The sequence below is a fragment of the Schistocerca nitens genome, chromosome 9 (genome assembly GCF_023898315.1).
Source record: "Schistocerca nitens isolate TAMUIC-IGC-003100 chromosome 9, iqSchNite1.1, whole genome shotgun sequence".
NCBI lineage: Eukaryota > Metazoa > Arthropoda > Insecta > Orthoptera > Acrididae > Schistocerca > Schistocerca nitens.
The window spans coordinates 536633033-536659009 of record NC_064622.1 but is presented as its reverse complement, the minus strand read 5'-3'; positions in this window follow the sequence as shown (position 1 = coordinate 536659009).

Sequence of the window (25977 nt, the reverse complement as noted above, 5' to 3'; positions counted from 1 at the left end):
TGTTTTGAGCGTTTCCTGTGTCACCAGTTTTACATTCCGATGGGCCTCTGCAGGTTTACTGTATCCACTGGACCTTCCCATTGACGATGAAACACAGAAATTGCATCGGAATTAAATATAAGAGACACAACGCCGACTTAAGTACAAGAAAACTGTGTCTTGTTACGGTCTATGTTTGAGCGTTTCCTGTGTCACCAGTTTTACATTCCGATGCACCTCTGCAGGTTTACTGTATCCCTTGGAACTTCCCATTGACGATGAAACACAGAAATTGCATCGGAATTAAATATTAGAGACACAGTGCCGAGTTAAGTACAGGATGACTGAGTCTTCCTACGGTCTATGATTTGAGCGTTTCCCGTGTCACCAGTTTTACAATCCGATGCACCTCAGCAGGTTTACTGTATCCCTTGGACCTTCACAGTGACGATGAATCACAGAAATTGCATCGGAATGAAATATAAGAGACAAGGTGCCGACTTAAGTACAGGAAGACTGAGTCTTAGTACTGTCTCTGTTTTGAGCGTTTCCTGTGTCACCAATTTTACATTCCGATGCACTTCTGCAGGTTTATTGTATCCATTGGACCCACCCATTGACGATGAAACACAGAAATTGCATCGGAATTAAAAATAAGAGACACAATGCTGACTTAAGTACAGGAAGACTAAGTCTCCCTACTGTCTATGTTTTGAGCGTTTCCTGTGTCATCAGTTTTACATTCCGATCCACCTGTGCAGGTTTACTGTATCCCTTACACCTTCCCATTGACGATGAAACACAGAAATTGCATCGGAATTAAATATAAGAGACACAATGCAGATTTAAGTACAGGAAGACTGAGTCTTCCTACTGTCTATGTTTTGAGCGTTTCCTGTGTCATCAGTTTTACTTTCCGATGCACCTCTGCTTGTTTATTATATCCCTTGGACCTTCCCATTGACGATGAAACACAGTAATTGCATCGGAATTAAATATAAGAGACACAACGCCGACTTAAGTACAAGAAAACTGAGTCTTCTTAAAGTCTATGTTTTGAGCGTTTCCTGTGTCACCAGTTTTACATTCCGATGCACCTCTGCAGGTTTTCTGTATCCCTTGCACCTTGCGATTGACGATGAAACACAGAAATTGCATCGGAATTAAATATAAGAGACACAATTCCGACTTAAGTACAGGAAGACTGATTCTTCCTACTGTCTATGTTTTGAGCGTGTCCTGTGTCACCAGTTTTACATTCCGATGCGCCTCTGCAGGTATACTGTAACCCTTGTACCTTCACAGTGACGATGAAACACAGAAATTGCATCGGAATTAAATATAAAAGACACAATGCCAACTTAAGTACAAGAAAACGGAGTCTTCTTAGGGTCTATGTTATGAGCGCTTCCTGTGTCACCAGTTTTACATTCCGATGCAACTCTGCAGGGTAACTGTATCCCTTGGACCTTCCCATTGACGATGAAACACAGAAATTGCATCGGAATTAAATATAAGAGACACAATGCCGACTTAAGTACAGAAAGACTGAGTCTTCCTACTGTCTATGTTTTGAGCGTTTCCTGCGTCACCAGTTTTACATTCCGATGCACCTCTGCAGGTTTACTGTATCCCTTGGATTTTCCCATTGACGATGAAACACAGAAATTGCATCGGAATTACAAATAGGAGACACAATGCCGACTTAGGTACAGGAAGATTGAGTCTTCCTACTGTGTATGTTTTGAGCGTTTCCTGCGTCACCAATTTTACATTCCGATGCACCTCTGCATGTTTACTGTATCCCTTGGACCTTCACAGTGACGATGAAACACAGAAATTGCATCGGAATTAAATATAAGAGACACAATGCCGACTTAAGTACAAGAAAACAGTCTTCTTACAGGCAATGTTTTGAGCGTTTCCCGTGTCACCAGTTTTACATTCCGATGCACCTCTGCAGGTTTACTGTATCCCCTGGACCTTCCCATTGGCGATGAAACACACAAATTGCATCGAAATTAAATATAAGAGACAGAATGCCGACTTAAGTACAGGAAGACTGAGGCTTCCTACTGTCTATGATTTGAGCGTTTCCTGTGTCACGAGTTTTACATTCCGAAGGAACTATGCAGGTTTACTGTATCCATTGGACCTTCCCACTGACGATGAAACACAGAAATTGCATCGGAATTAAATATAAGAGACACAACGCCGACTTAAGTACAGGAAAACTGAGTCTTCTTACGGTCTATGTTTTGAGCGTTTCCTGTGTCACCAGTTTTACATTCCGATGCACCTCCGCAGGTTTACTGTATCCCTTGGACCTTCCGATTGACGATGAAACACAGAAATTCCTTCCGAATTAAATATAAGAGACACAAAGCCGAATTAAGTACAGGAATACTGAGTCTTCCTACTGTCGATGATTTGAGCGTTTCCTGTGTTACCAGTATTACATTCTGATGCACCTCTGCAGGTTTACTGTATCCCTTGGACCTTCACAATTACGATGAAACACAGAAATTGCATCGGAATTAAATATAAGAGACACAAAGCCGACTTAAGTACAGGAAGACTGAGTCTTCCTAGTGTCTATAATTTGAGCGTTTCCTATGTCACCCGTTTTACATTCCGATGCACCTCTATAGGTTTACTGTATCCCTTGGACTTCACAGTGACGATGAAACACAGAAATTGCATCGGAATTAAATATAAGAGACACAATGCCGACTTAAGTACAGGAAGACTGAGTCTTCCTACTGTCTATGTTTTGAGCGTTTCCTGTGTCACCAGTTTTACATTCTGATGCACCTCTGCAGGTTTACTGTATCCCTTGGACCTTCCCATTGACGATGAAACACTGAAATTGCATCGGAATTAAATATAAGAGACACAATGCCGACTTAAGTACAGGAAGACTGAGTCTTCCTACTGTCTATAATTTGAGCGTTTCCTGTGTTACCCGTTTTACATTCCGGTGCACCTCTACAGGTTTACTGTATCCCTTGGACTTCAATGTGACGATGAAACACAGAAATTGCATCGGAATTAAATATAAGAGACACAACGCCGACTTAAGTACAAGAAAACTGAGTCTTGTTACGGTCTATGTTTGAGCGTCTCCTGTGTCACCAGTTTTACATTCATATGCACCTCTGCATGTTTACTGTATCCCTTGGAACTTGCCCATTGACGATGAAACACAGAAATAGCATCGGAATTAAATATTAGAGACACAGTGTCGAGTTAAGTAGAGGATGACTGAGTCTACCTACGGTCTATGTTTTGAGCGTTTCCCGTGTCACCAGTTTTACAATCCGATGCACCTCAGCAGGTTTACTGTATCCCTTGGACCTTCACAGTGACGATGAATCACAGAAATTGCATCGGAATGAAATATAAGAGACACAGTGCCGACTTAAGTACAGGAAGACTGAGTCTTAGTACTGTCTCTGTTTTGAGCGTTTCCTGTGTCACCAGTTTTACATTCCGATGCACTTCTGCAGGTTTATTGTATCCATTGGACCTACCCATTGACGATGAAACACAGAAATTGCATCGGAATTAAAAATAAGAGACACAATGCTGACTTAAGTACAGGAAGACTAAGTCTTCCTACTGTCTATGTTTTGAGCGTTTCCTGTGTCATCAGTTTTACTTTCCGATGCACCTCTGCTTGTTTATTATATCCCTTGGACCTTCCCATTGACGATGAAACACAGTAATTGCATCGGAATTAAATATAAGAGACACAACGCCGACTTAAGTACAAGAAAACTGAGTCTTCTTACGGTCTATGTTTTGAGCGTTTCCTGTGTCACCAGTTTTACATTCCGATGCACCTCTGCAGGTTTTCTGTATCCCTTGGACCTTGCGATTGACGATGAAACACAGAAATTGCATCGGAATTAAATATAAGAGACACAATGCCGACTTAAGTACAGGAAGACTGAGTCTTCCTACTGTCTATGTTTTGAGGGTGTCCTGTGTCACCAGTTTTACATTCCGATTGGCCTCTGCAGGTTTACTGTAACCCTTGTACCTTCACAGTGACGATGAAACACAGAAATTGCATCGGAATTAAATATAAAAGACACAATGCCAACTTAAGTACAAGAAAACGGAGTCTCCTTAGGGTCTATGTTATGAGCGCTTCCTGTGTCACCAGTTTTACATTCCGATGCAACTCTGCAGGGTAACTGTATCCCTTGGACCTTCCCATTAACGATGAAACACAGAAATTGCATCGGAATTAAATATAAGAGACACAATGCCGACTTAAGTACAGAAAGACTGAGTCTTCCTACTGTCTATGTTTTGAGCGTTTCCTGCGTCACCAGTTTTACATTCCGATGCACCTCTGCAGGTGTACTGTATCCCTTGGATTTTCCCATTGACGATGAAACACAGAAATTGCATCGGAATTACAAATAGGAGACACAATGCCGACTTAGGTACAGGAAGATTGAGTCTTCCTACTGTGTATGTTTTGAGCGTTTCCTGCGTCACCAATTTTACATTCAGATGCACCTCTGCATGTTTACTGTATCCCTTGGACCTTCACAGTGACGATGAAACACAGAAATTGCATCGGAATTAAATATAAGAGACACAATGCCGACTTAAGTACAAGAAAACAGTCTTCTTACAGTCAATGTCTTGAGCGTTTCCTGTGTCACCAGTTTTACATTCCGATGCACCTCTGCAGGTTTACTGTATCCCCTGGACCTTCCCATTGGCGATGAAACACACAAATTGCATCGAAATTAAATATAAGAGACAGAATGCCGACTTAAGTAAAGGAAGACTGAGGCTTCCTACTGTCTATGATTTGAGCGTTTCCTGTGTCACGAGTTTTACATTCCGAAGGAACTATGCAGGTTTACTGTATCCATTGGACCTTCCCACTGACGATGCAACACAAAAATTGCATCGGAATTAAATATAAGACACACTACGCCGACTTAAGTACAGGAAAACTGAGTCTTCTTACGGTCTATGATTTGAGCGTTTCCTGTGTCACCAGTTTTACATTCCGATGCACCTCCGCAGGTTTACTGTATCCCTTGGACCTTCCGATTGACGATGAAACACAGAAATTGCTTCGGAATTAAATATAAGAGACACAATACCGAATTAAGTACAGGAAGACTTTGTCTTCCTACTGTCGATGTTTTGAGCGTTTCCTGTGTCACCAGTTTTACATTCTGATGCACCTCTGCAGGTTTACTGTATCCCTTGGACCTTCACAATTACGATGAAACACAGAAATTGCATCGGAATTAAATATAAGAGACACAATGCCGACTTAAGTACAGGAAGACTGAGTCTTCCTAGTGTCTATAATTTGAGCGTTTTCTATGTCACCCGTTTTACATTCCGATGCACCTCTATAGGTTTACTGTATCCCTTGGACTTCACAGTGACGATGAAACACAGAAATTGCATCAGAATTAAATATAAGAGACACAATGCCGACTTAAGTACAGGAAGACTGAGTCTTCCTACTGTCTATGTTTTGAGCGTTTTCTGTGTCACCAGTTTTACATTCTGATGCACCTCTGCAGGTTTACTGTATCCCTTGGACCTTCCCATTGACGATGAAACACTGAAATTGCATCGGAATTAAATATAAGAGACACAATGCCGACTTAAGTACAGGAAGACTGAGTCTTACTACTGTCTATAATTTGAGCGTTTCCTGTGTCACCAGTTTTACATTCCGATGCACCTCTACAGGTTTACTGTATCCCTAGAACCTTCACAGTGACGATGAAACACAGAAATTGCATCGGAATTAAATGTAAGAGACCCAATGCCAACTTAAGTACAAGAAAACAATCTTCTTACAGTCAATGTTCTCAGCGTTTCCCGTGTCACCAGTTTTACATTCCGATGCACCTCTGCAGGTTTACTGTATCCCCTGGACCTTCCCATTGGCGATGAAACACACAAATTGCATCGAAATTAAGTATAAGAGACACAATGCCGACTCAAGTACAGGAAGACTGAGTCTTCCTACTGTCTATGTTTTGAGCGTTTCCTGTGTCACCAGTTTTACAATCCGATGGACCTCTGCAGGTTTACTGTATCCATTGGACCTTCCCATTGACGATGAAACACAGTAATTGCATCGGAATTAAATATAAGAGACACAATGCCGACTTAAGTACAGGAAGACTGAGTCTTCCTACTGTCTATGATTTGAGCGTTTCCTGTGTCACCAGTTTTACATTCCGATGCACCTCTGCAGGTTTACTATATCCCTGGGACCTTGCGATTGACGACGAAACACAGAAATTGCATCGGAATTAAATATAAGAGACACAATGCAGACTTAAGTACAGGAATACTGAGTCTTCCTACTGTCTATGTTTTGAGCGTTTCCTGTGTCACCAGTTTTACATTCTGATGCACCTCTGCAGGTTTACTGTATCCCTTGGACCTTCCCATTGACGATGAAACACAGAAATTGCATCGGAATTAAATGTAAGAGACACAATGCCGACTTAAGTACAGGAAGACTGAGTCTTCCTACTGTCTATAAATTGAGCGTTTCCTGTTTCACCAGTTTTACATTCCGATGCACCTCTACAGGTTTACTGTATCCCTTGAACCTTCACAGTGACGATGAAACACAGAAATTGCATCGGAATTAAATGTAAGAGACACAATGCCGACTTAAGTACAAGAAAACAGTCTTCTTACAGTCAATGTTTTCAGCGTTTCCTGTGTCACCAGTTTCACATTCCGATGCACCTCTGCAGGTTTACTGTATCCCCTGGACCTTCCCATTGGCGATGAAACACACAAATTCCATCGAAATGAAATATAAGAGACAGAATGCCGACTTAAGTACAGGAAGACTGAGGCTTCCTACTGTCTATGTTTTGAGCGTTTCCTGTGTCACGAGTTTTACATTCCGAAGGAACTATGCAGGTTTACTGTATCCATTGGACCTTCCCACTGACGATGAAACACAGAAATTGCATCGGAATTAAATATAAGAGACACAACGCCGACCTTAGTACAGGAAAACTGAGTCTTCTTACGGTCTATGTTTTGAGCGTTTCCTGTGTCACCAGTTTTACATCCCGATGCACCTCCGCAGGTTTACTGTATCCCTTGGACCTTCCGATTGACGATGAAACACAGAAATTGCTTCGGAATTAAATATAAGAGACACAATGCCGAATTAAGTACAGGAAGACTGAATCTTCCTACTGTCGATGTTTTGAGCGTTTCCTGTGTCACCAGTTTTACATTCTGATTCACCTCTGCAGGTTTACTGTATCCCTTGGACCTTCCCATTGACGATGAAACACTGAAATTGCATCGGAATTAAATATAAGAGACACAATGCCGACTTAAGTACAGGAAGACTGAGTCTTCCTACTGTCTATAATTTGAGCGTTTCCTATGTCACCCGTTTTACATTCCGATGCACCTCTATAGGTTTAGTGTATCCCTTGGACTTCACAGTGACGATGAAACACAGAAATTGCATCGGAATTAAATATAAGAGACACAATGCCGACTTAAGTACAGGAAGACTGAGTCTTCCTACTGTCTATGTTTTGAGCGTTTCCTGTGTCACCAGTTTTACATTCTGATGCACCTCTGCAGGTTTACTGTATCCCTTGGACCTTCCCATTGACGATGAAACACTGAAATTGCATCGGAATTAAATATAAGAGACACAATGCCGACTTAAGAACAGGAAGACTGAGTTTTCCTACTGTCTATAATTTGAGCGTTTCCTGTGTTACCCGTTTTACATTCCGATGCACCTCTACAGGTTTACTGTATCCCTTGGTCTTCACAGTGACGATGAAACACAGAAATTGCATCGGAATTAAATATAAGAGACACAATGCCGACTTAAGTACAAGAAAACAATCTTCTTACAGTCAATGTTTTCAGCGTTTCCCGTGTCACCAGTTTTACATTCCGATGCACCTCTGCAGGTTTACTGTATCCCCTGGACCTTCCCATTGGCGATGAAACACACAAATTGCATCGAAATTAAATATAAGAGACACAATGCCGACTTAAGTACAGGAAGACTGAGTCTTCCTACTGTCTATGATTTGAGCGTTTCCTGTGTCACCAGTTTTACATTCCGATGCACCTCTGCAGGTTTACTGTATCCCTTGGACCTTCCCATTGACGATGAAACACAGAAATTGCATCGGAATTAAATATAAGAGACACAATGCAGACTTAAGTACAGGAAGACTGAGTCTTCCTACTGCCTATGTTTTGAGCGTTTCCTGTCTCATCAGTTTTACATTCCGATGCACCTCTGCAGGTTTACTGTATCCCTTGGACCTTCCCATTGGCGATTGAAAACAGAAATTGCATCGGAATTAAATATAAGAGACACAATGCTGACTTAAGTACAGGAAGACTAAGTCTTCCTACTGTCTATGTTTTGAGCGTTTCCTGTGTCACCAGTTTCACATTCTGATGCACCTCTGCAGGTTTACTGTATCCTTTGGACCTTTCCATTACCGATGAAACATAGAAATTGCATCGGAATTAAATATAAGAGACACAATGCCGACTTAAGTACAGGAAGACTGAGTCTTCCTACTGTCTATAATTTGAGCGTTTCCTGTGTCACCAGTTTTACATTCCGATGCACCTCTACAGGTTTTTTTGTATCCCTTGGACCTTCACAGTGAAGATGAAACACAGTAATTCCATCGGAATTAAATATAAGAGACACAATGCCGACTTAAGTACAAGAAAACAATCTTCTTACAGTCAATGTTTTGAGCGTTTCCTGTGTCACCAGTTTTACATTCCGATGCACCTCTGCGTGTTTACTGTATCCCCTGGACATTCCCATTGGCGATGAAACACACAAATTGCATCGAAATTAAATATAAGAGACACAATGCCGACTTAAGTACAGGAAGACTGAATCTTCCTACTTTCTATGTTTTGAGCGTTTCCTGTGTCACCAGTTTTACATTCCGATGGGCCTCTGCAGGTTCACTGTATCCACTGTTCCTTCCCATTGACGATGAAACACAGAAATTGCATCGGAATTAAATATAAGAAACACAACGCCGACTTAAGTACAAGAAAACTGAGTCTTCTTACTGTCTATGTTTGAGCGTTTCCTGTGTCACCAGTTTTACATTCCGATGCACCTCTGCAGGTTTACTGTATCCCTTGGAACTTCCCATTGACGATGAAACACAGAAATTGCATCGGAATTAAATATTACAGACACAGTGCCGAGTTAAGTACAGGATGACTGAGTCTTCCTACGGTCTATGTTTTGAGCGTTTCCCGTGTCATCTGTTTTACAATCCGATGCACCTCAGCAGGTTTACTGTATCCCTTGGACCTTCACAGTGACGATGAATCACAGAAATTGCATCGGAATGAAATATAAGAGACACAGTGCCGACTTAAGTACAGGAAGACTGTGTCTTAGTACTGTCTCTGTTTTGAGCGTTTCCTGTGTCACCAGTTTTACATTCCGATGCACCTCTGAAGGTTTACTATATCCCTTGGACCTTCCCATTAACGATGAAACACAGAAATTGCATCGGAATTAAATATAAGAGACACAATGCAGACTTAAGTACAGGAAGACTGAGTCTTCCTACTGTCTATGTTTTGAGCGTTTCCTGTCTCATCAGTTTTACATTCCGATGCACCTGTGCAGGTTTACTGTATCCCTTGGACCTTCCCATTGACGATGGAAAACAGAAATTGCATCGGAATTAAATATAAGAGACACAATGCTGACTTAAGTACAGGAAGACTAAGTCTTCCTACTGTCTATGTTTTGAGCGTTTCCTGTGTCATCAGTTTTACTTTCCGATGCACATCTGCTTGTTTATTATATCCCTTGGACCTTCCCGTAGACGATGAAGCACAGAAATTTCATAGGAAATAAATATAAGAGACACAATGCCGACTTAAGTACAGGAAGACTGAGTCTTCCTACTGTCTATGTTTTGAGCGTTTCCTGTGTCACCAGTTTCACATTCTGATGCACCTCTGCAGGTTTACTGTATCCTTTGGACCTTTCCATTACCGATGAAACACAGAAATTGCATCGGAATTAAATATAAGAGACACAATGCCGACTTAAGTACAGGAAGACTGAGTCTTCCTACTGTCTATAATTTGAGCGTTTCCTGTGTCACCAGTTTTACATTCCGATGCACCTCTACAGGTTTTTTTGTATCCCTTGGACCTTCACAGTGAAGATGAAACACAGAAATTGCATCGGAATTAAATATAAGAGACACAATGCCGACTTAAGTACAAGAAAACAATCTTCTTAGAGTCAATGTTTTGAGCGTTTCCTGTGTCACCAGTTTTACATTCCGATGCACCTCTGCAGGTTTACTGTATCCCCTGGACATTCCCATTGGCGATGAAACACACAAATTGCATCGAAATTAAATATAAGAGACACAATGCCGACTTAAGCACAGGAAGACTGAATCTTCCTACTGTCTATGTTTTGAGCGTTTCCTGTGTCACCAGTTTTACATTCCGATGCGCCTCTGCAGGTTTACTGTATCCACTGGTTCTTCCCATTGACGATGAAACACAGATATTGCATCGGAATTAAATATAAGAGACACAACGCCGACTTAAGTACAAGAAAACTGAGTCTTCTTACGGTCTATGTTTGAGCGTTTCCTGTGTCACCAGTTTTACATTCCGATGCACCTCTGCAGGTTTACTGTATCCCTTGGAACTTCCCATTGACGATGAAACACAGAAATTGCATCGGAATTAAATATTACAGACACCGTGCCGAGTTAAGTACAGGATGACTGAGTCTTCCTACGGTCTATGTTTTGAGCGTTTCCCGTGTCACCAGTTTTACAATCCGATGCACGTCAGCAGGTTTACTGTATCCCTTGGACCTTCACTGTGACGATGAATCACAGAAATTGCATCGGAATGAAATATAAGAGACACAGTGCCGACTTAAGTACAGGAAGACTGAGTCTTAGTACTGTCTCTGTTTTGAGCGTTTCCTGTGTCACCAGTTTTACATTCCGATGCACTTCTGCAGGTTTATTGTATCCATTGGACCTACCCATTGATGATGAAACACAGAAATTGCATCGGAATTAAAAATAAGAGACACAATGCTGACATAAGTACAGGAAGACTAAGTCTCCCTACTGTCTATGTTTTGAGCGTTTCCTGTGTCATCAGTTTTACATTCCGATGCACCTGTGCAGGTTTACTGTATCCCTTACACCTTCCCATTGACGATGAAACACAGAAATTGCATCGGAATTAAATATAAGAGACACAATGCAGACTTAAGTACAGGAAGACTGAGTCTTCCTACTTTCTATGTTTTGAGCGTTTCCTGTGTCATCAGTTTTACATTCCGATGCACCTCTGCAGGTTTACTGTATCCCTCAGACCTTCCCATTGACGATGAAACACAGAAATTGCATCGGAATTAAACATAAGAGACACAATGCCGACCTAAGTACAGGAAGACTAAGTCTTCCTACAGTCTACGTTTTGAGCGTTTCCTGTGTCACCAGTTTTACATTCTGATGCACCTCTGCAGGTTTACTGTATCCCTTGGACCTTCCCATTGACGATGAAACACAGAAATTGCATCGGAATTAAATGTAAGAGACACAATGCTGACTTAAGTACAGGAAGACTGAGTCTTCCTACTGTCTATAATTTGAGCGTTTCCTGTCTCACCAGTTTTACATTCCGATGCACCTCTACAGGTTTACTGTATCCCTTGGACCTTCACAGTGACGATGAAACACAGAAATTGCATCGGAATTAAATATAAGAGACACAACGCCGACTTAAGTACAAGAAAACAGTCTTCTTACAGTCAATGTTTTGAGCGTTTCCTGTGTCACCAGTTTTACATTCCGATGCACCTCTGCAGGTTTACTGTATCCCCTGGACCTTCCCATTGGCGATGAAACACACAAATTCCATCGAAATTAAATATAAGAGACAGAATGCCGACTTAAGTACAGGAAGACTGAGGCTTCCTACTGTCTATGCTTTGAGCGTTTCCTGTGTCACGAGTTTTACATTCCGAAGGAACTATGCAGGTTTACTGTATCCATTGGACCTTCCCACTGACGATGAAACACAGAAATTGCATCGGAATTAAATATAAGAGACACAACGCCGACTTAAGTACAGGAAAACTGAGTCTTCTTACGGTCTATGTTTTGAGCGTTTCCTGTGTCACCAGTTTTACATTCCGATGCACCTCCGCAGGTTTACTGTATCCCTTGGACCTTCCGATCGACGATGAAACACAGAAATTGCTTCGGAATGAAATATAAGAGACACAATGCCGAATTAAGTACAGGAAGACTGAGTCTTCCTACTGTCTATAATTTGAGCGTTTCCTATGTCACCCGTTTTACATTCCGATGCACCTCTATAGGTTTACTGTATCCCTTGGACTTCACAGTGACGATGAAACACAGAAATTGCATCGGAATTAAATATAAGAGACACAATGCCGACTTAAGTTCAGGAAGACTGAGTCTTCCTACTGTCTATGTTTTGAGCGTTTCCTGTGACACCAGGTTTACATTCTGATGCACCTCTGCAGGTTTACTGTGTCCCTTGGACCTCATCATTGACGATGAAACACTGAAATTGCATCGGAATTAAATATAAGAGACACAATGCCGACTTAAGTACAGGAAGACTGAGTCTTCCTACTGTCTATAATTTGAGCGTTTCCTGTGTTACCCATTTTACATTCCGATGCACCTCTACAGGTTTACTGTATACCTTGGACATTCACAGTGACGATGAAACACAGATATTGCATCTAAATTAAATATAAGCGGCACAATGCCGACTTCAGTACAAAAAAACTGACTCTTCTTAGGGTCTATGTTTTGACCGCTTCCTGTGTCACCAGTTTTACATTCCAATGCACCTCTGCAGGATTAATGTATCCCTTGGATCTTCCCATTGGCGATGAAACACAGAAATTGACCCGCAATTAAATATAAGAGACACAATGACGTCTTAAGTAGAGGAAGACTGAGTCTTCCTACTGTCTATGTTTTGAGCGTTGCCTGTGTCTCTAGTTTTACATTCCGATACACCTCTGCAGGTTTACTGTATCCCTTGGACCTTCACAGTGACGAAGAGACACAGAAATTGCGACGGAATTAAATATAAGAGACAAAATGCCGACTTAAGTACAGGAAGACTGAGTCTTCCTACTCTCTATGTTTTGAGCGTCTCCTGTGTCACCAGTTTTACATTCCGGTGCACCTCTGCAGGGTTACTGTATCCCTTGGACCTTCCCATTGACGATGAAACACAGAAATTGCATCGGAATTAAATATAAGAGACACAATGTCGACTTAAGTACAGAAAGACTGAGTCTCCCTACTCTCTATGTTTTGAGCGTTTCCTGTGTCACCAGTTTTACATTCCAATGCACCTCTGCAGGATTGCTGTATCCCTTGCACCTTCCCATTGACAATGAAACACAGAAATTGCATTGGATTTAAATATAAGATACACAAGGTCGACTTAAGTACAGGAAGAGTGTGTCTTTCTATTGTCTATGCTTTGAGCGTTTCGTGTGTCACCAGTTTTACATTCCGATGCACCTCTGCAGGTACACTGTTTCCCTTCGACTTTCCCATTGACGATGAAACACAGAAATTGAATCGGAATTATATATAAGAGACACAATGCCGACATAAGTACAGGAAGACTGAGTCTTCCTACTGTCTATGTTTTGAGCGTTTCCTGTGTCATCAGTTCTACATTCCGATGCACATCTGCAGAATTACTGTTTCCATTAGACCTTCACAGTGACGATGAAACACAGAAATTGCATCGGAATTAAATATAAGAGACACAATGTCGACATAAGTACAGGAAGACTGAGTCTTCCTACTGTCTATGTTTTGAGCGTTTCCTGTGTCATCAGTTCTACATTCCGATGCACCTCTGCAGGTTTACTGTATCCATTGGACCCCCCATTGACGATGAAACACAGAAATTGCATGGGAATTAAATATAAAAGAAACAATGACGTCTTAAGTACAGGAAGACAGAGTCTTCCAACTGTCTATGTTTTGAGCGTTTCCTGTGTCACCAATTTTACATTCCCATGCACCTCTGCAGGTTTTCCTGTATCCCTTGGACCTTCAAAGTGTCGATGAAACACAGAAATTGCATCAGAACTAAATATAAGAGACACAATGCGAACTTAAGTACAGGAAGACTGAGTCTTCCTAGTGTCTTTGTTTTGAGAGTTTCCTGTGTCACCAGTTTTACATTCCCATGCACCTCTGCAGGTATACTGTTTCCCTTCGACTTTCCCATTGACGATGAAACACAGAAATAGCATCGGAATTAAATATAAGAGACACAATGCCGACTTAAGTACAGGAAGAGTGTGTCTTTCTATTGTCTATCCTTTGAGCGTTTCCTGTGTCACCAGTTTTACATTCCGATGCACCTATGCAGGTTTACTGTATCCATTGGACCATCCCATTGACGATGAAACACAGAAATTGCATCGGAATTAAATATAAGAGACTCAATGCCGACTTAAGTACAGGAAGACTGAGTCTTCCTACTGTCAATGTTTGAGCGATTCCTGTGTCAACAGTTTTACATTCCGATGCACCTCTGTAGGTTTACTGTATCCATTGAACCTTCCCATTGACGATGAAACACAGAAAATGCATCGGAATTAAATATAAGAGACACAACGCCGACTTACGTACAAGAAAACTGACTCTTCTTACGGTCTATGTTTTGAGCGTTTCCAGTGTCACCAGTGTTACATTCCGATGCACCTCTGCAGGTTTACTGTGTCCCTTGGACCTTCCCATTGGCGATGAAACACAGAAATTGACCCGCAATTAAATATAAGAGACACAATGACGTCTTAAGTAGAGGAAGACTGAGTCTTCCTACTGTCTATGTTTTGAGCGTTGCCTGTGTCTCTAGTTTTACATTCCGATACACCTCTGCAGGTTTACTGTATCCCTTGGACCTTCACAGTGACGAAGAGACACAGAAATTGCGACGGAATTAAATATAAGAGACAAAATGCCGACTTAAGTACAGGAAGAATGAGTCTTCCTACTCTCTATGTTTTGAGCGTCTCCTGTGTCACCAGTTTTACATTCCGGTGCACCTCTGCAGGGTTACTGTATCCCTTGGACCTTCCCATTGACGATGAAACACAGAAATTGCATCGGAATTAAATATAAGAGACACAATGTCGACTTAAGTACAGAAAGACTGAGTCTCCCTACTCTCTATGTTTTGAGCGTTTCCTGTGTCACCAGTTTTACATTCCAATGCACCTCTGCAGGATTTCTGTATCCCTTGCACCTTCCCATTGACAATGAAACACAGAAATTGCATTGGATTTAAATATAAGATACACAAGGTCGACTTAAGTACAGGAAGAGTGTGTCTTTCTATTGTCTATGCTTTGAGCGTTTCGTGTGTCACCAGTTTTACATTCCGATGCACCTCTGCAGGTACACTGTTTCCCTTCGACTTTCCCATTGACGATGAAACACAGAAATTGAATCGGAATTATATATAAGAGACACAATGCCGACATAAGTACAGGATGACTGAGTCTTCCTACTGTCTGTGTTTTGAGCGTTTCCTGTGTCATCAGTTCTACATTCCGATGCACATCTGCAGAATTACTGTATCCATTGGACCTTCACAGTGACGATGAAACACAGAAATTGCATCGGAATTAAATATAAGAGACACAATGTCGACATAAGTACAGGAAGACTGAGTCTTCCTACTGTCTATGTTTTGAGCGTTTCCTGTGTCATCAGTTCTACATTCCGATGCACCTCTGCAGGTTTACTGTATCCATTGGACCCCCCATTGACGATGAAACACAGAAATTGCATGGGAATTAAATATAAAAGAAACAATGACGTCTTAAGTACAGGAAGACAGAGTCTTCCAACTGTCTATGTTTTGAGCGTTTCCTGTGTCACCAATTTTACATTCCCATGCACCTCTGCAGGTTTTCCTGTATCCCTTGGACCTTCGAAGTGACGGTGAAACACAGAAATTGCATCGGAATTAAATATAAGAGACACAATGCTGACATAAGAACAGGAATGCTGAGTCTTCCTACTGTCTATGTTTTGAGCGTTTCCAGTGTCACCAGTTTTACATTCCGATGCACCTCTGCAGGTTTACTGTGTCCCTTGGACCATCCCATTGGCGATGAAACACAGAAATTGCATCGGAATTAAATGTAAGAGACACAATGACGTCTTAAGTACAGGAAGACAGAGCCTTCCAACTGTCTATGTTTTGAGCGTTTCCTGTGTCATCAGTTTTACATTCCCATGCACCTCTGCAGGTATACTGTTTCCCTTCGACTTTCCCATTGAAGATGAAACACAGAAATAGCATCGGAATTAAATATAAGAGACACAATGCCGACTTAAGTACAGGAAGAGTGTGTCTTTCTATTGTCTATCCTTTGAGCGTTTCCTGTGTCACCAGGTTTTACATTCCGATGCACCTATGCAGGTCTACTGTATCCATTGGACCAACCCATTGACGATGAAACACAGAAATTGCATCGGAATTAAATATAAGAGACTCAATGCCGACTTAAGTACAGGAAGACTGAGTCTTCCTACTGTCAATGTTTGAGCGATTCCTGTGTCAACAGTTTTACATTCCGATGCACCTCTGTAGGTTTACTGTATCCATTGAACCTTCCCATTGACGATGAAACACAGAAAATGCATCGGAATTAAATATAAGAGACACAATGCCGACTTAACTACAGGAAGACTGAGTCTTCGTACTGTCTATGTTTTGAGCGTTTCCTGTGTCACCAGTTTTACATTCCGATCCACCTCTGCAGGCTTACTGTATCCATTGAACATTCCCTTTGACGACGAAGCACAGAAATTGCATCGGAATTAAATATAAGAGACGCAACGCCGACTAAGTACAAGAAAACTGAGTCTTCGTACGGTCTATGGTTTGAGCGTTTCCTGTGTCACCATTTTTACATTCCAATGCATCTCTGCAGGTTTACTATATACCTTGGACCTTCGCATTGACGACGAAACACAGAAATTGCATCGGATTTAAATATAAGAGACACAATGGCGACTTAAGTACAGGAAGACTGAGTATTCCTACTGTCTATGTTTTGATCGTTTCCTGTGTCACCAGTTTTTCATTCCGATGCACCTCTGCACGTTTACTGTATCCATTGGACCTTCCCATTGACGATGAAACACAGAAATTGCATCGGAATTAAATATGAGAGACACAATGCCGACATAAGAACAGGAATGCTGAGTCTTCCTACTGTCTATGTTTTGAGCATTTCCTGTGTCACCAGTTTTACATTCCGATGCACCTCTGCAGGTTTACTGTATCGCTTGGATCTTCCAATTGACGATGAAACACAGAAATTGCATCGGAATTAAATATAAGAGACACAATGCCGACTTAAGTACAGGAAGATTGAGTCTTCCTACTGTCTATGTTTTGAGCGTTTCATAGTGACGATGATACACAGAAATTGCATCGGAATTAAATATAAGAGACTCAATGTCGAATTAAGTACAGAAAGACTGAGTCTTCCTACTCTCTATGTTTTGAGCGTTTCCTGTGTCAACAGTTTTACATTCCGATGCACCTCTGCAGGTTTGCTGTCTCCCTTGCACCTTCCCTTTGACAATGAAACACAGAAATTACATCAGAATTAAATATAACAGACACAATGACGACTTAAGTACAGGAAGACTCAGTCTTACTAATGTCTATGTTTTGAGCGTTTCCTGTATCACCAGTTTTACATTCCGATGCACCTCTGCAGGTTTACTGTATCCCTTTGACCTTCCCATTGACGATGAATCACAGAAATTGCATCGGAATTAAATATAAGAGACACAATGCCGACTTAAGTACAGGAAGATTGCGTCTTCCTACTGTCTAATTTTTGAGCGTTTCCTGCGTCACCAGTTTTACATTCCGATGCACCTCTGCAGGTTTACAGTATGCATCGGACCTTCCCATTGACGATGAAACACAGAAATTACATCGAAATTAAATATAAGAGAAACAACGCCGACTTAAGTACAAGAAGATTGAGTCTTCTTACGTTCCACGTTTTGAGCGTTTCCAGTGTCACCAGTTTTACATTCCGATGCACCTCTGCAGGTTTACTTTGTCCCTTGGACCTTCCCATTGGCGATGAAACACAGAAATTGAATCGGAATTAAATATAAGAGACACAATGACTTGTTAAGTACAGGAAGACAGTCTTCCAACTGTCTATGTTTTGAGCGTTTCCTGTGTCACCAGTTTCACATTCCCATGGACCTCTGCAGGTTTTCCTGTATCCCTTGGACGTTCAAAGTGACGATGAAACACAGAAATTGCATCGGAATTAAATATAAGAGACAAAATGCCGACTTAAGTACAGGAAGACTGAGCCTTCCTACTGTCTATGTTTCGAGCGTTTCCTGTGTCACCAGTTTTACATTCCGATGCACCTCTGCAGGTATACAGTTTTCCTTCGACATTCCCATTGACGATGAAACACAGAAATTGTATCGGAATTAAATATAAGAGACACAATGTCTACTTAAGTACAGGAAGAGTGTGTCTTTCTATTGTATATGTTTTGATCGTTTCCTGTGTCACCAGTTTTACATTCCGATGCACCTCTGCAGGTTTACTGTATCCATTGGACCTTCCCATTGATGATGAAACACAGAAATTGCATCGGAATTAAATAAAAAAGACACAATGCAGACTTAAGTACAGGAAGACTGAGTCTTCCGACTGTCTATGTTTTGAGCGTTTCCTGTGTCATCCGTTTTACATTCCGAAGCACCTCTGCAGGTTTACTGTATCCATTGGACTTTCACAGTGATAATGAGACACAGAAATTGCATCGGAATGAAATATAAGAGACACAATGCGACTTAAGTACAGGAAGAGTGTGTCTTTCAATTGTCTATAGTTTTGAGCGTTTCCTGTGTCACCAGTTTTCCATTCCAAAGCGACTCTGCTGGTTTACTGTATCCCTTGGACCTTCCCATTAACGATGAAAAACAGAAATTGAGTCGGAATTAAATATAAGAGACACAATGCCGACTTAGGTACAGGAAGAATGAGTCTTCCTACTGTCTATGTTTTGAGCGTTTCCTGTGTCATCAGTTTTCCATTTTCATGCACCTCTGCAGGTTTACTGTATCCCTTGGACCTTCACAGTGACGATGAAACACAGAAATTGCATCGGAATTAAATATAAGAGACACAACGCCAAGTACAAGAAAACTGAGTCTTCTTACGGTCTATGCTTTGAGCGTTTCTAGTGTCACCAGTGTTACATTCCGATGCACCTATGCAGGTTTACTGTGTCCCTTGGACCTTCCCATTGACGATGAAACACAGTAATTACATCGGAATTAAATATAAGAGACACAACGTGGAGTTAAGTACAAGAAAACTGAGTCTTTTTACGGTCTACGTTTTGAGCGTTTCCAGTGTCACCAGTTTTACATTCCGATGCACCTCTGCAGGATTACTGTGTCCCTTGGACCTTCCCATTGTCGATGAATCACAGAAATTGCATCGGAATTAAATATGACACAATGACGTCTTAAGTACAGGAAGACAAAGTCTTCCAACTGTCTATGTTTTGAGCGTTTCCTGTGTCACCAGTTTTACATTCCGATGCACCTCTGCAGGTTTCCTGTGTCCCTTGGACCTTCCCATTGACGACGAAACACAGAAATTGCATCGGAATTAAATGTAAGAGACACAATGTCGACTTAAGTACAGAAAGACTGAGTCTTACTACACTCTATGTTTTGAGCGTTTCCTGTGTCACCAGTTTTACATTCCGAAGCACCACTGCAGGTTTGCTGTATCCCTTGCACCTTCCCATTGACAATGAAACACAGAAATTACATCGGAATTAAATATAACAGACACAATGCCGACTTAAGTACAGGAAGACTGAGTCTTCCTACTGTCTATGTTTTGAGCGTTTCCTGTGTCATCAGTTCTACATTCCGATGCACCTCTGCAGGTTTATTGTATCCATTGGACCCCCCCCCCCCCCATTGACGATGAAACACAGAAATTGCATCGGAATTAAAGATAAAAGACACAATGCCGACTTACGTACAGGAAGACTGAGTCTTTCTACTGTCTATGTTTTTAGCGTTTCCTGTGTCACCAGTTTTACATTCCGATGCACCTCTGCAGGTTTACTGTATCCATTGGACCTTCACAGTGACGATGAAACACAGAAATTGCATCGGAATTAAATATAAGAGACACAATGTCGACTTAAGTACAGAAAGACTGAGTCTTCCAACTCTCTATGTTTTGAGCGTGTCCTGTGTCACCAGTTTAACATTCCGATGCACCTCTGCAGGTTTACTGTGTCCCTTGGACCTTCCCATTTGCGATGAAACACAGAAATTGCATCGGAATTAAATATAAGAGACACAATGACGTCTTAAGTACAGAAAGACTGAGTCTTCCAACTCTCTATGTTTTGAGCGTTTCCTGTGTCACCAGTTTTACATTCCGATGCACCTCTGCAGGTTTGCTGTATCCCTTGCATCTTCCCATTGACAATGAAACACAGAAATTACATCGGAATTAAATATAACAGACACAATGCCGACTTAAGTACAGGAAGACTGAGTCTTACAACTGTCTATGTTTTGAGCGTTTCCTGTGTCACCAGTTTTACATTCCGATGCACCTCTGCAGGTTTACTGTATCCCTTTGACCTTCCAATTGACGATGAATCACAGAAATTGCGTCGGAATTATATATAAGAGACACAATGCCGACTTAAGAACAGGAAGATTGAGTTTTCCTACTGTCTATTTTTTGAGCGTTTCCTGCGTCACCAGTTTTTTATTCCGATGCACCTCTGCAGGTTTACTGTATCCATCGGATCTTCCCATTGACGATGAAACACAGAAATCACATCGGAATTAAATATAAGAGACACAACGTTGAGTTAAGTACAAGAAAACTGAGTCTTCTTACGGTCTACGTTTTGAGCGTTTCCTGTGTCACCAGTTTTACATTCCGATGCACCTAAGCAGGTCTACAGTATCCATTGGACCTTCATAGTGACGATGAAACACAGAAATTGCATCGGAATTAAATATAAGAGACACAATGTCGACGTAAGTACAGAAAGACTGAGTCTTCCAAGTCTCTATGTTTTGAGCGTTTCCTGTGTCACCAGTTTAACATTCCGATGCACCTCTGCAGGTTTTCCTGTATCCCTTGGACCTTCAAAGTGACGATGAAAGAAAGAAATTGCATCGGAATTAAATATAAGAGACACAAAGCCGACTTAAGTACAGGAAGACTGAGTCTTCCTACTGTCTATGTTTTGAGCGTTTCCTTTGTCACCAGTTTTACATTCCGATGCACCTCTGCAGGTATACTGTTTCCCTTCGACTTTCCCATTGACGATGAAACACAGAAATTGCATCGGAATTAAATATAAAAGACACAATGCCGACTTAAGTACAGGAAGACTGAGTCTTTCTACTGTCTATGTTCTTAGCGTTTCCTGTGTCACCAGTTTTACATTCCGATGCACTTCTGCAGGTTTACTGTATCCATTGGACCTTCACAGTGACGATGAAACACAGAAATTGCATCGGAATGAAATATAAGAGACACAATGTCGACTTAAGTACAGGAAGAGTGTGTCTTTCTATTGTATATGTTTTGAGCGTTTCCTGTGTCACCAGTTTTACATTCCGATGCACCTCTGCAGGTTTACTGTATCCATCGGACCTTCCCATTGACGATGAAACACAGAAATTACATCGGAATTAACTATAAGAGACACAACGCCGACTTAAGTACAAGAAAACTGAGTCATCTTACGGTCTATGTTTTGAGCGTTTCTGGTGTCACCAGTGTTACATTCCGATGCACCTCTGCAGGTTTACTGTGTCCTATGGACCTTCCCATTGACGATGAAACACAGAAATTACATCGGAATTAAATATAAGAGACACAACGTTGAGTTAAGTACAAGAAAACAGAGTCTTCTTACGGTCTACGTTTTGAGCGTTTCCTGTGTCACCAGTTTTACATTCCGATGCACCTAAGCAGGTCTACAGTATCCCTTGGACCTTCATAGTGTCGATGAAACACAGAAATTGCATCGGAATGAAATATAAGAGACACAATGTCGACTTAAGTACAGGAAGAGTGTGTCTTTCTATTGTATATGTTTTGAGCGTTTCCAGTGTCACCAGTTTTACATTCCGATGCATCTCTGCAGGTTTGCTGTATCCCTTGCACCTTCCCATTTACAATGAAACACTGAAATTACATCGGAATTAAATATAACAGAGACAATGCCGACTTCAGTACAGGAAGACTGAGTCTTACAACTGTCTATGTTTTGAGCGTTTCCTGTGTCACCAGTTTTACATTCCGATGCACCTCTGCAGGTTTACTGTATCCCTTTGACCTTCCCATTGACGATGAATCACAGAAATTGCGTCGGAATTAAATATAAGAGACACAATGCCGACTTCAGAACAGGAAGATTGAGTCTTCCTACTGTCTATTTTTTGAGCGTTTTCTGCGTCACAAGTTTTATAATCCGATGCACCTCTGCATGTTTACTGTATCCATCGGACCTTCTCATTGACAATGAAACACAGAAATTACATCGGAATTAAATATAACAGAGACAATGCCGACTTAAGTACAGGAAGACTGAGTCTTACAACTGTCTATGTTTTGAGCGTTTCCTGTGTCACCAGTTTTACATTCCGATGCACCTCTGCAGGTTTACTGTATCCCTTTGACCTTCCCATTGACGATGAATCACAGAAATTGCGTCGGAATTAAATATAAGAGACACAATGCCGACTTAAGAACAGGAAGATTGAGTCTTCCTACTGTCTATTTTTTGAGCGTTTTCTGCGTCACCAGTTTTACAATCTGATGCACCTCTGCATGTTTACTGTATCCATCGGACCTTCTCATTGACTATGAAACACAGAAATTACATCGGAATTAAGTATAAGAGACACAACGCCGACTTAAGTACATGAAAACAGGGTCTTCTTACGGTCTACGTTTTGAGCGTTTCCAGTGTCACCAGTTTAACATTCCGATGCACCTCTGCTGGTTTACTGTGTCCCTTGGACCTTCCCATTTGCGATGAAACACAGAAATTGCATCGGAATTAAATATAAGAGACACAATGACGTCTTAAGTACAGGAAGACAGAGTCTTCCAACTGTCTATGTTTTGAGCGGTTCCTGTGTCACCAGTTTCACATTCCCATGCACCTCTGCAGGTTTTCCTGTATCCCTTGGACCTTCAAAGTGACGATGAAACACAAAAATTGCATCGGAATTAAATATAAGAGACACAATGCCGACTTAAGTACAGGAAGACTGAGTCTTCCTACTGTCTTTGTTTTGAGCGTTTCCTGTGTCACCAGTTTTACATTCCGATGCACCTCTGCAGGTATACTGTTTCCCTTCGACTTTCCCATTGACGATGAAACACAGAAATTACATCGGAATTAAATATAAAAGACACAATGCCGACTTAAGTACAGGAAGACTGAGTCTTTCTACTGTCTATGTTTTGAGCGTTTGCTGTGTCACTAGTTTTACATTCCGATGCACCTCTGCAGGTTTACTGTATCCATTGGACTCCCCCATTGACGATGAAACACAGAAATTGCATCGGAATTAAATATAAGAGACACAATGCCGACTTAAGTAGAGGAAGACTGAGTCTTTCTACTGTCAATGTTTGAGCGTTTCGTGTGTCAACAGCTTTTACATTCCCATGTACCTATGCAGGTCTACTGTATCCATTGGACCTTCCATTTGACGATGAAACACAGAAAATGCATCGGAATTAAATATAAGAGACACAATGCCGACTTAAGTACAGGAAGACTGAGTCTTCCTACTGTCTATGTTTTGAGCGTTCCCTGTGTCACGAGTTTTACATTCCGATCCACCTCTGCAGGTTTACTGTATCCATTGGTCCTTCCCTTTGACGACGAAGCACAGAAATTGCAACGGAATTAAATATAAGAGACACAACGCCGACTTAAGTACAAGAAAACTGAGTCTTCGTACGGTCTATGATTTGAGCGTTTCCTGTGTCACCATTTTTACATTCCAATGTATCTCTGCAGGTATACTATATACCTTGGACCTGCCCATTGACGAAAAAGCACAGAAATTGCATCGGAATTAAATATAAGAGATTCAATGCCCACTTAGGTACAGGAAGTCTGAGTCTCCCTACTGTCTATGTTTTGAGCGTTTCCTATGTCATCAGTTTTACATTTTGATGCACCTCTGCAGGTTTACTGTATCCCTTGGTTCTTCACAGTGGCGATGAAACACAGAAATTGCATCTAAATTAAATATAAGAGACACATGCCGACTTCAGTACAAGAAAACTGAGTCATCTTAGGGTGTATGTTTTGACCGCTTCCTGTGTCACCAGTTTTACATTCCAATGCACCTCTGCAGGTTTACTCTATCCCTTGGACCTTCCCATTGACGACGAAACACAATAATTGCATCGGATTTAAATATAAGAGACACAATGGCGACTTAAGTACAGGAAGACAGAGTATTCCCACTGTCTATGTTTTGATCGTTTCCTGTGTCACCAGTTTCTCATTCCGATGCACCTCTGCACGTTTACTGTATCCATTGGACCTTCCCATTGACGATGAAACACAGAAATTGGCATCGGAATTAAATATAAGAGACACAATGCCGACATAAGAACAGGAATGCTGAGTCTTTCTACTGTCTATGGTTTGAGCATTTCCTGTGTCACCAGTTTTACATTCCGATTCACTTCTGCATGTTTACTGTATCACTTGGATCTTCGAATTGACGATGAAACATAGAAATTGCATCGGAATTAAAAATAAGAGACACAATGCCGACTTAAGTACAGGAAGATTGAGTCTTCCTACTGTCTATTTTTTGAGCGTTTTCTGCGTCACCAGTTCTACATTCCGATGCACCTCTGCATGTTTACTGTATCCATCGGACCTTCTCATTGACTATGAAACACAGAAATTACATCGGAATTAAATATAAGAGACACAACGCCGACTTAAGTACATGAAAACAGGGTCTTCTTACGGTCTACGTTTTGAGCGTTTCCAGTGTCACCAGTTTAACATTCCGATGCACCTCTGCTGGTTTACTGTGTCCCTTGGACCTTCCCATTTGCGATGAAACACAGAAATTGCATCGGAATTAAATATAATGGACACAATGACGTCTTAAGTACAGGAAGACAGATTCTTCCATCTGTCTATGTTTTGAGCGGTTCCTGCGTCACCAGTTTCACATTCCCATGCACCTCTGCAGGTTTTCCTGTATCCCTTGGACCTTCAAAGTGACGATGAAGCACAGAAATTGCATCGGAATTAAATATAAGAGACACAATGCCGACTTAAGTACAGGAAGACTGAGTCTTCCTACTGTCTTTGTTTTGAGCGTTTCCTGTGTCACCAGTTTTACATTCCGATGCACCTCTGCAGGTATACTGTTTCCCTTCGACTTTCCCATTGACGATGAAACACAGAAATTACATCGGAATTAAATATAAAAGACACAATGCCGACTTAAGTACAGGAAGACTGAGTCTTTCTACTGTCTATGTTTTGAGCGTTTGCTGTGTCACTAGTTTTACATTCCGATGCACATCTGCAGGTTTACTGTATCCATTGGACTCTCCCATTGACGATGAAACACAGAAATTGCATCGGAATTAAATATAAGAGACACAATGCCGACTTAAGTACAGGAAGACTGAGTCTTTCTACTGTCAATGTTTGAGCGTTTCGTGTGTCAACAGCTTTTACATTCCCATGTACCTCTGCAGGTCTACCGTATCCATTGGACCTTCCCATTGACGATGAAA